At 32.2% G+C, this 13,876-nt stretch overlaps 1 long non-coding RNA gene across 1 annotated transcript in view; it reads left to right on the forward strand.

Annotated features, from left to right (window-relative positions):
* Positions 1–2,174: 2,174 nt before the first annotated feature.
* LOC141541104 (uncharacterized) overlaps positions 2,175–13,876 on the forward strand; it is a 21,502-nt gene continuing 9,800 nt past the window's right edge. Inside the window, exon 1 of the long non-coding RNA XR_012481657.1 lies at positions 2,175–2,283. This is a non-coding gene — a long non-coding RNA (uncharacterized LOC141541104). The remainder of the gene's footprint in view (positions 2,284–13,876) is intronic.

Here is a 13,876-nt window from a genome sequence, read left to right on the forward strand (position 1 = left end):
ATTGCTTTACTAGTATCTCTTTCTGATCTCACTATTTTCAAGAATTTGGATGTGGATTTCATGTTAATATAGAACCAAAAGATGAATCTTGAAGGAACATATGTGCAAATTTTGATGGTTTTGGAAGATTTATTTCATTTTGAGTAGAAGACTGTTTACACAAAGATCTGATCAACTCACACATACCGGTCATCTTGTATCTCACAAACATAATATTTGAATGATTGGTTTAAATGAAAAAAAAAGTTTTGGAATTATTTAGGCAGTGATAGGAGCATTGGATTTCAAATAAGAAAATCTGGTTTCAATTATTTATTTGTGTTATTTTAGGCACAAATGGATTCAGTTTTTTTATTCATTAAATGAGGGATTTAGATCAAGTTGATTTCTTAGGTTACTTATAGCTATAATCCTATGACCCTGATTATCCAAGTCCAAGTGTTAAATGACAAGTGAAATGTAGGATGATTCCTTTTTAAGAAGGATATTAGGAGATAATTTCTTTGTAACTCCTCCATAGTTGATATAGTCACAGAAAACAAAGAGTCAATAACAGAGGTAATGAAGTGTTAATGTATTAACAATCCATGATCACTTTATGAAGTCTGAATTCCTTTTGCTGACCAAATTAAAGGGAATAATCCTATTGGGTGAGCGAAAATTGGATGCAACATTGCAGGGCTTTAATTAGCTAAACTTTTTATTTGGCTGTCTGGAGTTGCAGATGGAATAAACACCTGTGGGGTCAGTGATGAGGAGATTTTACACCCCTCCTTTGGCCATGGAATCTAGCAATAGTGTTACTGTTCCAAATGGAGGTATTTTGAAAAAAGTAAGGAGATGTATGAATATATTTGTAAATGATTAATAAATTGGGTTTCTGAAAATAAAAAAAGTATATATAATAGACTTTAAGTTTAATGTACATGATTTTATCTATCATTTAATCATATATACATATATTTGTACAAATATATATTCGCTTATGCATTAACATATGAATATATGTATATACATATACACACATGTAGTGCATTGGGTACAATTTATAACAATTTTTATTACTCCAGGCTTTTGTTCTTTTTATCAGGTCTAGAAATAAAGAGTACCAAAGATGAGAGCATTGTATTTTATCTAATATTCACACAGCTCTTCAAATGTCCAAAGGATATTATTTGCGTCTTTTCATATGATACTAAACAAATTTTATTATGTACTGTCCTTATAACACCATTTTAAATTAGGCACTACTACACAGATAGCTAATTGGCAACATGGCATCTTAGAGAGAAACTACTGGAGTTAGGAAGATTTTAATTCAAATCCTGCTTCGGACACCAGTTGTGTTATTTTGGGCAAGTCATATAACTCTTCCAGCCCATTTCATCATCTGTAAAAATGAGGATAATAACACCATCTCCCTTATAGGGTCATTTTGATGATCAAAATAATGAATGTAAAGTACTTTTCAAAGTTCTATACCTAATTGTTATTATTGTTATCATCATCGTTATTGGCATTAGTTTCATTTTACAGATGAAGAAATTAAAGGTAAAAGAGGTTAAATGATTTGGCCAGACAGTAAATCATAGATGTAGAGCTTAAACTCAGATCTTCATTGTTTTAGGTCTTACATTCTGCCCATAACAAGTATGATGATCATCTGCCCATAAAATAATAGGGTCATATCTGTCCTCAAGACTTTTGTTTTTCATTGTCAACTCTAGTTTTTGGTAGTGAAAGGAACAAGCAAGTTCTCCTAAGTTTCTGGCTTTCATATCTCTTAAACTTACTTCTCACTGAAGTCCTCAAGTGTATAAACTTGCAAAGGAAGATGAAACCCCATTAGTTAATGACCATTTGACAAAGAAAATCATCAAAACTCCCCAAAGCTACTTCAGCAAATACTACAATAATCTCTGGAGTGTTAAGATTAATTTACAATTTGACCTCCGGTTAGAAAACTCTAAAAATATAGGTAATGTTTTCCTCTGTTGGAAAAATTCTGACATCATTGTTCTTTCAGGGGGGAAAGGGCAAATAATCTTGATTTCCCAGAATGTTAGGGGAAAAAAAAGACAGTTATTACAAAAGATAGAGTTCTCAGAAAAGGGCATGGAAATTCAGCCCTCGGGCATTTATTACACTCCTCAAATGACCTTCACAATGAGCCTGACTTCAGAAAAGCAAAGTTATATAGAAGGAAAGAAACTATTTGCTTGGTGATGAGTGATAGGAATGAGGAGGAGAATGACCTTCTTGGAAGATAATTTTGTCTTCAAAGTAAGTGACATGAATTTCTCCTGATAATGGCAATGAAAATCATTATGCTGAAATTTCTAAGTTCTAGAGACAACCTATTACAGTAGGAAGAGACTTAAACTTGCATTCATTAGAAGTGGGTTTGAATTGAGGTAGGTAAGTGATGTAGTAGACAGAGCATCAGCCCTCCAGTGTGGAGAAGCTATACTCAAATAAGGGTTCAAAAACTTAGTAGCTGTGTGACCCTGATTACTTAACTCAGATTGTCCTTCCCCTCAAATAACAAGAAGAAGAATTGGGTTTGAATATCAATTCTACTATTTGATAGTTATGTTAAGCATTAGACCCCCTTAGAATTTCTGTTTCCTCATCTGTAAATATGAGTGAGATTCTTAACCTGTTTATTTGCCAGAATTTAATTATAAGGATCTAATTGGGATAATGTATGCATAAGAAACATATGATTGTAAACTATTATTACTGCCTTCTAAAAACTGAAAATTCAAATATATCAGGCATTATGCCTACTGTGTGTAGATAGAAAGACTCAATGAAAGCTATCCCTATTCTTAAGGAGTTGACATTTTGTCAAAGAATATTTGATATAGAGAGATGATATATATGTATTGCATTTTCTCTTCATCCACTTTCCCCAGCTCCTACTCAAATTGGCAGGTTGAGTCTCTAGAAGTTAGCTGGCAACTTTTCCAGTCAGAAGCTTCCATACAGTGGGGGTCCCCACTGATTATCAAATATCTATATATAATTAATTTGATAAAAGAAATATTGGCTGATGTTGTATAATAGGATTTTTCAAAAAGATCATTTGATAATATGTCTTGGCCTAAATTTAAGTGAATTATTTGGCCTAAAATCAATCCCTAAAAATCTGGAACATATTCTTTGAAAAGCACATGCAGAGTCCCCAGGGAAAGTGAACCCAAACTTAGAGAAGGAATATAGTGCAAAAAAAAAATCAGTCAATTCTCATGGTTTAGAGTATCTTTCCAGAGTTCTAATGAAATTTTACTTAGATGTGTCTAGCTCTATGCTAGGTTCCAAAACCAGGCCCCTTTCTAGAACCCTGAAATTATTTTTGCATGGTATGATTAGTTTGTTCTCTGCATCTAATGAATGTATACATTGACATTAGCATCTGTGGTTTTAAAAATGCTGATAATCTTAATTTTCAGACTTTTTTGAAGTGTATAAGCTCTTTCTATGTTCAAGGAATAAGGGGATAGCACAATTTTCCTGCTGACCCAAGAAATTCCCTCTGGTCCTGACTTGAGCTGCACTATTACAAAACTGGTCAATTATTAGAATGCTGGCTTGCTATTTTGTACAAGCTGCATAAAAGATGATTCTCTTCAACCATGATGACATTCCCTTTGTGTCATCATATGCTTTCATTCAATTCATGTTTAGTTTTTACTTTTAGTAGCTTGATTGGCTCAGATGTGTCTAGAAATGGTTCACCATTAAAGATTATTAATAGATGCTATAATTTAATTGGAGAAGTATTCTTAACTGATAGAAGTATCAGAGGCTAGGCCATCTTTTTAGTTTTATTTAGTTTAGTTTTTAATGTTGAAGGATGTGGGACAACCTCCATACTCTACAGGTTAGCCTAAGCTTTAAAAAAAAAACAAACAAAAAACAAAAAACCTTTTTGCTAAATTGCTTTTTACTAAAGCTTGGATAGCTTTCTAGTGACTTGGGGAGTTAAGCATTATCCTTTCTTGAATGCCTTCTTGTCACATACTCAAGAATCTTTAGAAAAATATGTAGGGGTAGCTAGGTAGCGCAGTGGATAGAGCACCAGCCTTGAATACAGGAGGACCCGAATTCAAATGTGGTCTCAGACACTTAACACTTCCTAGCTGTGTAACCCTGGGCAAATCACTTAACCTCAGCCTCAAAAAGAAAAAAAGAATATGTATAGAAGTTTTTAATAAACAAATTCATAATTTAGCCTACTTCCATATTGTTAAATACCCTCTGAAATATCTTAAGAAGCAGTTAAGGCTTAACAGAAGCAGCTAGCTAGGGCATTAGACTAAATCAGGAAGACCTGAGTTCAAATCCCACTTCAGTGTTTACAAGTGTGTTTCCTTGGGCAAATCATTTTAATGCTTTTTGCCTCAGTTTCTTAAGTTGGACAGTGGGAAAATAATAGCAACTACCTCCCAGGACCAAATGAGAAAATAATTGCAACACACTTAGCATAGTGCCTAGCACGTGATCCTTTTAATTATATTTGACTCTGTGACTTGGCAAAAATAATGGAGTAGTTTGCACATTGTAGGTGCTTTATAAATGGCAGAGTGTCAGGCTCATCTTCCTGGGTTCAAATTTAGCCTCTGTTTACTCTGGATAAATCAGTTAATCCAGTTAATCCTTTTGCTTTAGTATTACATGAGTTAAAAGATCTGGACAAAGAAATGACAAACCACTCCAGTAACTTTGCCAAGAAAACCCTAAAAGGAATCATGAAGAGTCAAACATGACCAAAATAAAAATCATAAATTTTATGAAATTTTCTCATAGTTTATTGCCTCATAAAACTAGCAAAGTGATTTCTCAAAGACAGTGAAGAAAAAGAATAAGGAAAAGAAAGTCAAGCTTACCACCCTCGTTAAAAAAAAAAAAAAAAAAAAAAAAAAAAAAAAAAAAAAAAAAAAAAAAAAAAAAAACTGATCCATACAGAGTTTCCTGAATATGTAGGGTTTTGCCCACAGGGACCAGGTTTTTCAGTTGACTGGAAATTACCCTCTGTCTTAGGTAAGAATGCTTTTATGCTTCTTTTAGTTCCTAAGGCTAGTAACTAAGGATCTGGATGAAATATTAGGTGTTTTTTCCCCCACACAGAACATACAAATCTTTTTTTTCTAGGATTGTCTTTAACTTAGGCATGCCTCTGCAAATTTTTTCTAGATCTTTCTGTGGCAGGGAACCTAAAATTTTTCCCAAGGGATCTTTACCAATGCTCAGAGTATTTAAATAGAATTTGTAAAAAATTTGTTCATTAGGATAAAAAAATTAAATGAAATGAAAACAAACTCAGAACACCCTAAAGAGATGTAAGGGGCTTCCAAAATGAGATTAAACACTTGGACTTGATTATACAGGTTTACTAAGTCAGAGGTTAAAGTTTATTCAATAGGCTCATAGTTCAAAAGTATCTCTGCTAAACTGCCTGTACTCATCACAAAAAAGGCAAGCAATATAGGTCTCCTAAGAAGAAAAAGAAAAGAAAAAGAAAAAATGGACTTTATGAATGAACATACAATGAACTGGTAAACTTAATATTTTAGAGATATGAAATACATACTTCATATAAGAATCTAAATATCTGTGAAGAATTTAGTAATCCAACAGATATTGGTACTTTAGTATTCAAACAAACAAAAATTATCTCAAAAAAACTGTTCTGATTTTTGAAGGAATTCTACCAGAAATTATAATCTATGATTATAGTCTAAACAAAAGACAGAAAATGCTCATTTTTTCTCTAGTTCATTCTAAAATTATGGGTATCCATTAGTGAGGGAATCTTTTCATTGAGTGCCCATTAATGGGGAGAGCCTGATTTTATCCTAAATTATACCCTACAATTTAAATTCCCTCCAGAGCTAATTTCCTTCTTCTATTATATATTATTATAGATATAATGGAGAATCATATCAGAATAAATGTAAAATAAGTATAAGGTAATGGAGAATCATAACAGAATAAATATAAAATAAGTATATGGTAGGGAGGAAGGGAGGACAATAAAAGTTGGAGTATCTAATAATCTTCAGAATTAGCCTGGCTTCCTATGTACAGTTTAGATTTCCTTTCCTTAAAACCTAGGGTACCAGAATTTCAACATGATTATCAGATTAGTGCAGGCCATACTACTGAAATGCCAAAGTTCTGAGAAGAGGACATTTCCCATATTACATCAAAGAAACTTACAGATGAAGAAACTGAGGTTAAATGACTATAAAAGGGTACTCATTCTGTAGGGAGAGATAGAAGGAAGAGCTATCTAGTAACAAAGTTCTGTCTTCCAAAGCATTTATTAAATGCTTAAATTGAGATCCTGGGTAACTAGGTGGAGTTGGCAGAAAAAGTCTGAAGTAATGATAAGATAATGATAAGGCAAGCAAGGAAGGGCACTGATGGGGATCAGCTCCGCCTTACTGTCCCACCTTTGTGGAGGTTTTGGGTAACTCTATCTTATCAATTAGAATGCCAAGTTATGTCAAAAACCTGAGATTAAATTTCTATAACTATATAAGGTTAAATTTATAGAGTCTTAATCTGTCCATGAAAAAGTTGGAAAAGAATTATTTGCAAGGGTCAGTGTTGAAAAATCACCCATGCATATGTTCTGTCAATAAAAAAGCAATTAAAAAAAAAAAGATTAGGAAAATGAGAACCAGATCAATCTGAACTTAGGCTATATGTCTTTGTTCATATTTTTTGTATGTTATGTTAAGCTCATATATAATAATTTACTTTCAAAGCATTAAATTATTTTGGAGTATGACATGTTAAAAAAAAAATAAGAATCTGTCCATAAGCCAAGCCATCTTTGCTGAATCCTTTCTGGGTTAGTCCACTGTGGTTTTCTGCTTTATGATTTTTCTTCCCATTATCCCTTCCCTTATGCCTCATGATGTCTTTTTGCTCCTTATTGCTACCTCTTGTAGGGTGGCAAACTCCTCTATGGATTTAGCCTGCCTGTCAATGGCATACTCCCCCCTCATGAAGTATTCCCTTTCTTCTGTTTAATTGTGAGTTCTACTGGGGACCTAGTCTTTTCGTTATTAATAGTTAAAACCAATTTCCTTGCTAACTATATGTTTTCCCAAATCTATTTCACATTTACCACTTCTGGTATCTATTATGTAATCTCTTCTCATAAATAAATCTCATAAATAAAAAAGAAACATTTTGGGTAAGGAAAAAGGACGTTGTGAATTCTTTACATGTAACCCAACATTTGGTGTGCCTACATCAATCTCAAAATTTGGCACAAATTGCTGAAACTCAGTCTCATCACCCATAAAGATGATAATAGCTACCATTTATATATTACTTTAAATTTGCAAAATATTTTATAGATGGTTCTGTTTATTGGCCCAATTAGCTGATTTCAAAACAAAAAAAGTACAAAGTCCTTGAATTCTTAGGTTCTTACTAGTTCTTAGAATCTTGCTTCTGTGATAAACATAATATGATTTTGGTAAGACTAAAGCAACCAATTCAATATAAAATTATGGAACTAACCTCAATTTAATTTAGTAAACATTTCTTAAATATTTGGTGTGTTGGTAAGATGTAAAAATAGAGAGGACATAATTTTCCAATCCAAAATTCAGGACAGAAAGACAAGACCCCAGTAATTATGCTACAAAAATAGGAAACTATGAATAAAAATTCTAAAACAGAGGAACCCCATTCAGTTTCCTGACATGAATAAAGAAGGAAATCCTTTGGAGAATATGGTCTCTGTTTGCCTGGATTCCTGAAGGGAAGAATGTAAAGAGACAAGCCTAGTAGACTTTGAGAATTACTCTTTTCCAGAAATGAGACATGACAAGAGACATTAAGGCAAGAGAGAATAGCATATGAACAAAGAAAATGTAGACTAGAGGAAAGTGGAGTACACATAAAAGCTATAAATGGGAAATTAGAATCATTTTGTGAATGTGAGCACCAGAAATTTATACTTAATTCAATAAAAAATGAGAAGTCTCTGAAGATTTTTAAATAAAAAGAATTGTGACTAGTTTCATACATGTGGCTCAGGCCACAATGTGAAAGGTGAATTTGCTTTCCCATTTTCTATATTAAATGTGACTGCCAAATTTGCAGGTGTGTTTGAAGGGCATTGTCAGTTAAGGTCAATTATTAAGTTTCAGGGATTGCTGAGTGCTGGGATACAGAGAAAGACAAACTATAGCCCTGGAAGACCTCACAATTTAATAGGAGAGAAAAAAAAATTGACTATATACCTTCTCCAAAGGATTTCCTTATTAAAATTCCTTAGACTACATAATCTTCAAATTCTACATTTATAGAATAGTTACCAGGATTCTGCCTTTCTAACCCCCACTTTAGATTGCAAGATTATGAACTCTCTTTCTTTATATCTAGCTGCACACTTAAGAAATGTTTACTGAATCGAGTTGAAGTTAGTTCTATATTGTTCTACATTGTAGTTATATAGCATACAGTTCTACATTGAATTGGTTACATCTATACTCCCTGAGTCATGTCATGTATGAACAGGATACAGATAGAGATATGTATGTGTATATGTGTGTGTGTTATACATACATACATATGTATATCCATAGATATGTACAGGGAGATTTATATGAATGTATATACTTACAAAGATACATATGGGATAAATAGGAAATAATAATCAGAATGGGAAGGCATTAGATGTATTTTTAAAATACATGCAGATAGTTTTTCACTCTTACAAAGCCTTGGGTTCCAGATTTTTCTTCATTCTTTTCCCTATCACTCCCCTAGACAACAAGTAACCTTATATATGTTAAATATATACAATTCTTCTATACATATTTCCACATTTATGCTACACAAGAAAAATCAGGTCAAAAGAGGAAAAATGAGAACAAAAAAAAACCAACAAGCAAGTAAACAACAACAAAAAGGTGAAAAAAAATGTTGTAATCCACATTCAGTTCCGACAGTCTTCTTTCTGGATATATATGACCCTCTCTATCACAAATCTATTGGAATTGGCCTGAATCACCTCATCGTTGAAAAGACATTACAGTTGATCATCACATAATCTTGTTGTTGCTTTGTATAATATTCTCTTGGTTCTACTCATTTAGCATTAGTTCATGTAAAACTCTCCATGCCTCTCTCAAATCACCCTCTTGATTGTTTCTTATAGAACAATAATATTCTATAACATTCATATAGAAGACATTAGATTTAAAAGGAATTGGGAACACTTTCTGTAGAATGTGATTATCTGAGAAAAGCAAGGAAGCTAGGAAGTAGAGATAAGAAAAGAGAACATTTCAGAAATAGGGGACAACCATGACAAATGCTAAGAACCATTGAAATGTCTTGTTTATGGAATAGTCAAGGCCAGTGTCATGGAGTCAAATAGGCTAAGTATTGTGATGGGAGAAGAAAGAGGAAAGGTTTAAGTAGACTGGAAAGGTAAGGTAGGACTGAGTTACAAAGGAATTTGAATACTAAACTGAGGATTTTGTATTTCATATTAGAGGGGATAGGAAGTATAACAATAATAACCCATTTCTCATTCATCATGAAGGGTAGAAAGCAGAACTATATAGTAGGTGAAATTTGTCCCAACCCTCAAGCCTCTAATTTGTCTCTTTCTTCTCACTTTCTCACGATGTACCCTGACCATTTAATACCTTTATGATCTTCCTTCTCTCACTGCTTTCAAAACCTGTTCTTTCATCTTTCCTTCACATTAAAAAAATGAAAGTGTGGCACAAATCTCTGAGGGGTATTTGCATTTTAACAATGATGAAAAACATAAAGGAATGAAATGCCAGTAGCAAAATTTTGGTTATCAGTCAACAGATGGAGTATACTTCAGGTTTCCCCAGTGCTCCTGGGAATAATTATACATAGGCAATGGTTTAGTCCCTGCCTGGCAGGAAATCTGTGTCCCCATTTATTCCTAAAAGATGTTTATTTTATTTAGCACTAGTAGCTGCTATGTTGAGTAATGGAAATAATTTACATAGCAGCACTTTCTTCATAACAGTTCCATGAAATTGCCAGGACAAATATCAACACTATTTTACAGATGTCAGAAAGTGACATGTCCATGGTCGGAAAACAAAATGTTTAAAACCTAGACTAACTATTAGGTCTTCTTATACCAAGCCCAGTCAGAGTTCTTTGAATTATACTATGTAAAACCAATTCCAACTTTGACCCTTATTATATCTATGATTCTAGATAAATCACTTAACCTTTCCGAGTTTCAGTTTCTCTATCTATAAAATAAGGTAGATAGACCAAGACTTGATGATTTCTGATTTCTGAGGTCTCTTCCACCTTCTAATCAATGATCCCAAGCCACTCAGAAAAGACGAGAGGGTGGTCTATGGGATCACAAGTAATAATTGTGATAAGCCATAGTATGGCTAGAAGTTTGAGTTTTGTCTGTCTATATCCAGATATATTCTTTCTCTCCATAGGAAGCAGCTGAATTGTAATGCTATTCACTTTCATTGAGACATAGGCATCATTTGTGCTCTCCAAACTCATGAACACGGTTCCAAGTCCTGAAAATGGAGAGGAAATTAAAGCTCAAATACATTTGACTCTCTTTATATGTAAATATTTATTTTAAATCTTTACATTTATGTTTTTCTTCCCCAGAGTCTGTTTTCTATAATGTTTTTACATTTAAATATTTTCCTAGAGCTTGTTAGTTCGGTTTAATTTTATAAAAAGATGTCATAAGTGGTAAAAGTTGATCTGTGAGAAAATGAAATGAGTGTTGAGGTTATGAGTTGTGTCATGTAAATAAATTTATGAACTGGCAAATTAATATTATGATTGCATTTGTGTCTTAGCTATATGATGGATAAATGCCATATTTCAATTTCAATAGGTTTTAATTCTCAGGCCAGCTAGGAGTCAGAAATTATGTGGTATGGTTCACAGAGCAATTTATGCTTTGCAAATGATTAATATCCATTTTATACAAGGTGTCTTGAAAGAAAACAGATTATCCCACATCTTTGAATATGGGCAGACTCATGCTTTTGGGAGACTCATTACATTTTTGGCATATTAATAATCTTATGTTGATGTATACAAATATTTGAAGATGATTTTTAAAAAGATGCACCAGAGATTGTTTGACATCAGTACCAGAAATAGATATAGATGATTAGAAAATAATTGCCCATGATATGTTGGCCATACTTTATTAATATATTTTAATTTGATTTTTTTCTAACTTTAATAACTTTTAACTCTATATATTTGATTTTGTGAGATTATAGAGAATCGAAGGACTTAAACAAATAGAATGATGAAGATGGGGGAGAGAGAGAGAGGGGTGGAGGAGAAAAATAAAATAATAAAGTAGAGGAAGAGGAGAGAGGAAAAAAAGAAAGAGGGCAGTGGAGAAAGGAGAAAAGAAGAGTAGAGGAAACTCACTTCTAAAGAAGTTAAGATAAGTGGCAGAACAAAAATCTGAAACTGGGTCCCCTGACTTTAAATTTAGAACTCTTTCTATTGCATGGCAATGTGTCCAAAACAATATTTCACAGAACTTCAAAGAGTTATTTTCCTTTTTTTGGATCTCAATTTGATCATCTGTAAAATGAAGGCTGGAGATAATGTGAGCTATAAGGTCCCATCCAATTCTAAACCTATATTCCTAAGAAAGGCAACCTGTATTATTATTTGTACTTGATGAAGAAAAAAACCTGAAAGCAGTGCTATTTTTGCTGCACATTATAATATATCTTCACAATTGTTCTATAAACAGATTCATTTTTACCTATAAGAAAACTGAAATTGAGAGTTTAGGTGACATCCAAAGTCATACAGGTTAATGGTGAAATCAGGCTGACAAATCATCTCATTGATCCTATTACTGGACCAATATATTGTCTTAAATTTTCCCTCTTTACACTCAACATTCAAGTGTTATTGGAATGGCAATCTTTCACTGTCCTCAGTGTTCTTTCTGTGGTGAAATAAACCAGCTCCCAGACTATCTGGAACCCTTCTACCTTTCTATAATTATGAATTGATGTTCTTTAATTCATAATTTTTGTCAATCAATCTTTTTTCCCCATAATGCCTCTAATCATCTTGTTGCTTTCCTCTCATATTCTTTAATGCTTTTCTTTGTCTTCTTAAATAATAGTCATGGTGATAACAATAACAAAAAAAATAAAAATAGTAATGATAATCATCCTCTTTAGTGCAATTTTTTCCTATCACTAATCAAGTACAAGTTGTCATCAAAGATGTTTGCCTATGGGGCAATAACATTCATAGAAATATCTTTACTCATTTTTTTCCATTCCCCCCCTTAATTTCAGGGTTGAGTTGTAGTATTTATTTGTCTATTCAATTCTCTCATGCTTGGGTTACTCAAGGCTTAGGACTTAATAAAAAATTAGCAACAAATTCCCTTCATAGCATACTAGGTTTCATTATGAAATAAATTTATGAAAATTTATTTTAATTACTCCAATAAAAACATAAGACTTAAGGATTATAATTGTTGTTGTTAAGTTCTTTTTCAGTTGCATGTGACTCTGTGTCATCATTTGAGGTTTTCTTGACAAAGATATTGAAGTAGTTTGTTATTTCCTTCTTTACCTCATTTTATATCTGAGGAAAGTGAGGCAAGTAAAATTCACAGGGTCACACAGCTAGTAAGTGTCTAGGATCAGACTTGAACTCAGGTCTTCCTCCCTGGCATATTCATTTCACCACCTAGAAATGAAATTTCTTTAGAAATGAAAAAGTAATAATAGAGTATAAATTTGCCCCTGTATGCCTTGTAGGCCCTTGAACTTCAATTTGTCTAAAATTTGACCTTTTCATCTTCTAACCACCTATTCTATCTAAATTCCCTTTAAAAAATAATTGCTCCAATATTCTTTCAATTGCAAAGTTTTTAAAACTTTTGAGAAATTTCCTATTCTTCCATCTTCCTAGTACCTTTTGCATACTATACACAGAAACTTTTATCTGTATACATACATGTTCATGTAGTGTATATACTATTAGATATAACATCTGTAGTATTTGGATCAGTTTTGTCATCAGGCATGACTTGCATATAATCAAGGCTGGTAGATATGTATGTATATACACACATACATGTACCTATATAATATATATCATACCCATGTACATATGTACTGCATTTACACATGTGTATACACACACACACCAGCCTTCATGATGTGAGGAACATATCTGGTAAAGAAACTGGTCATTCCTGTAATTTAAGTCCTTGTATAGCAATCTAAAATACACACACACACACACACACAAATACATATGTATATATATATACATATACACATGTATATATATGTATATATGCATATATATACGTATATATATGAAATACATACATATATATGAAATACAGATATATATATATCTGTATTTCATATATATGTATATATATAAATATGTATATATATATATATATATATATATATATATATATATATATATATATATATATATATATATATATATATATAACATAAACATACACACAGGTATTTTCTTTTAGGTAATATATATATATATATATATATATATGCATATATGTGTGTATATTAGTTTTCAAGGAAAACTCATTGAATAGAATCAAAAATGTCTGTTGTTTGAAGTGATTAGAGAATACTATGAAGTTTTTTGTTTTGTTTTGTTTTGTTTTTTGGCCTCTCCTTCCTCTTTTTTTGGAATTCTAAATAAAATTAGGTTATTTAAATTGTTTTTACAAAATACAGTAGGTCCAAGTCAGTTGTAATTATAATGAATACATTTGATATAGTATTTAAACATGCTATAAGAAAATGTTATCAGAAATTTC

This window comes from Sminthopsis crassicaudata, chromosome 4 (assembly GCF_048593235.1).
Source record: "Sminthopsis crassicaudata isolate SCR6 chromosome 4, ASM4859323v1, whole genome shotgun sequence".
Taxonomy (NCBI): domain Eukaryota; kingdom Metazoa; phylum Chordata; class Mammalia; order Dasyuromorphia; family Dasyuridae; genus Sminthopsis; species Sminthopsis crassicaudata.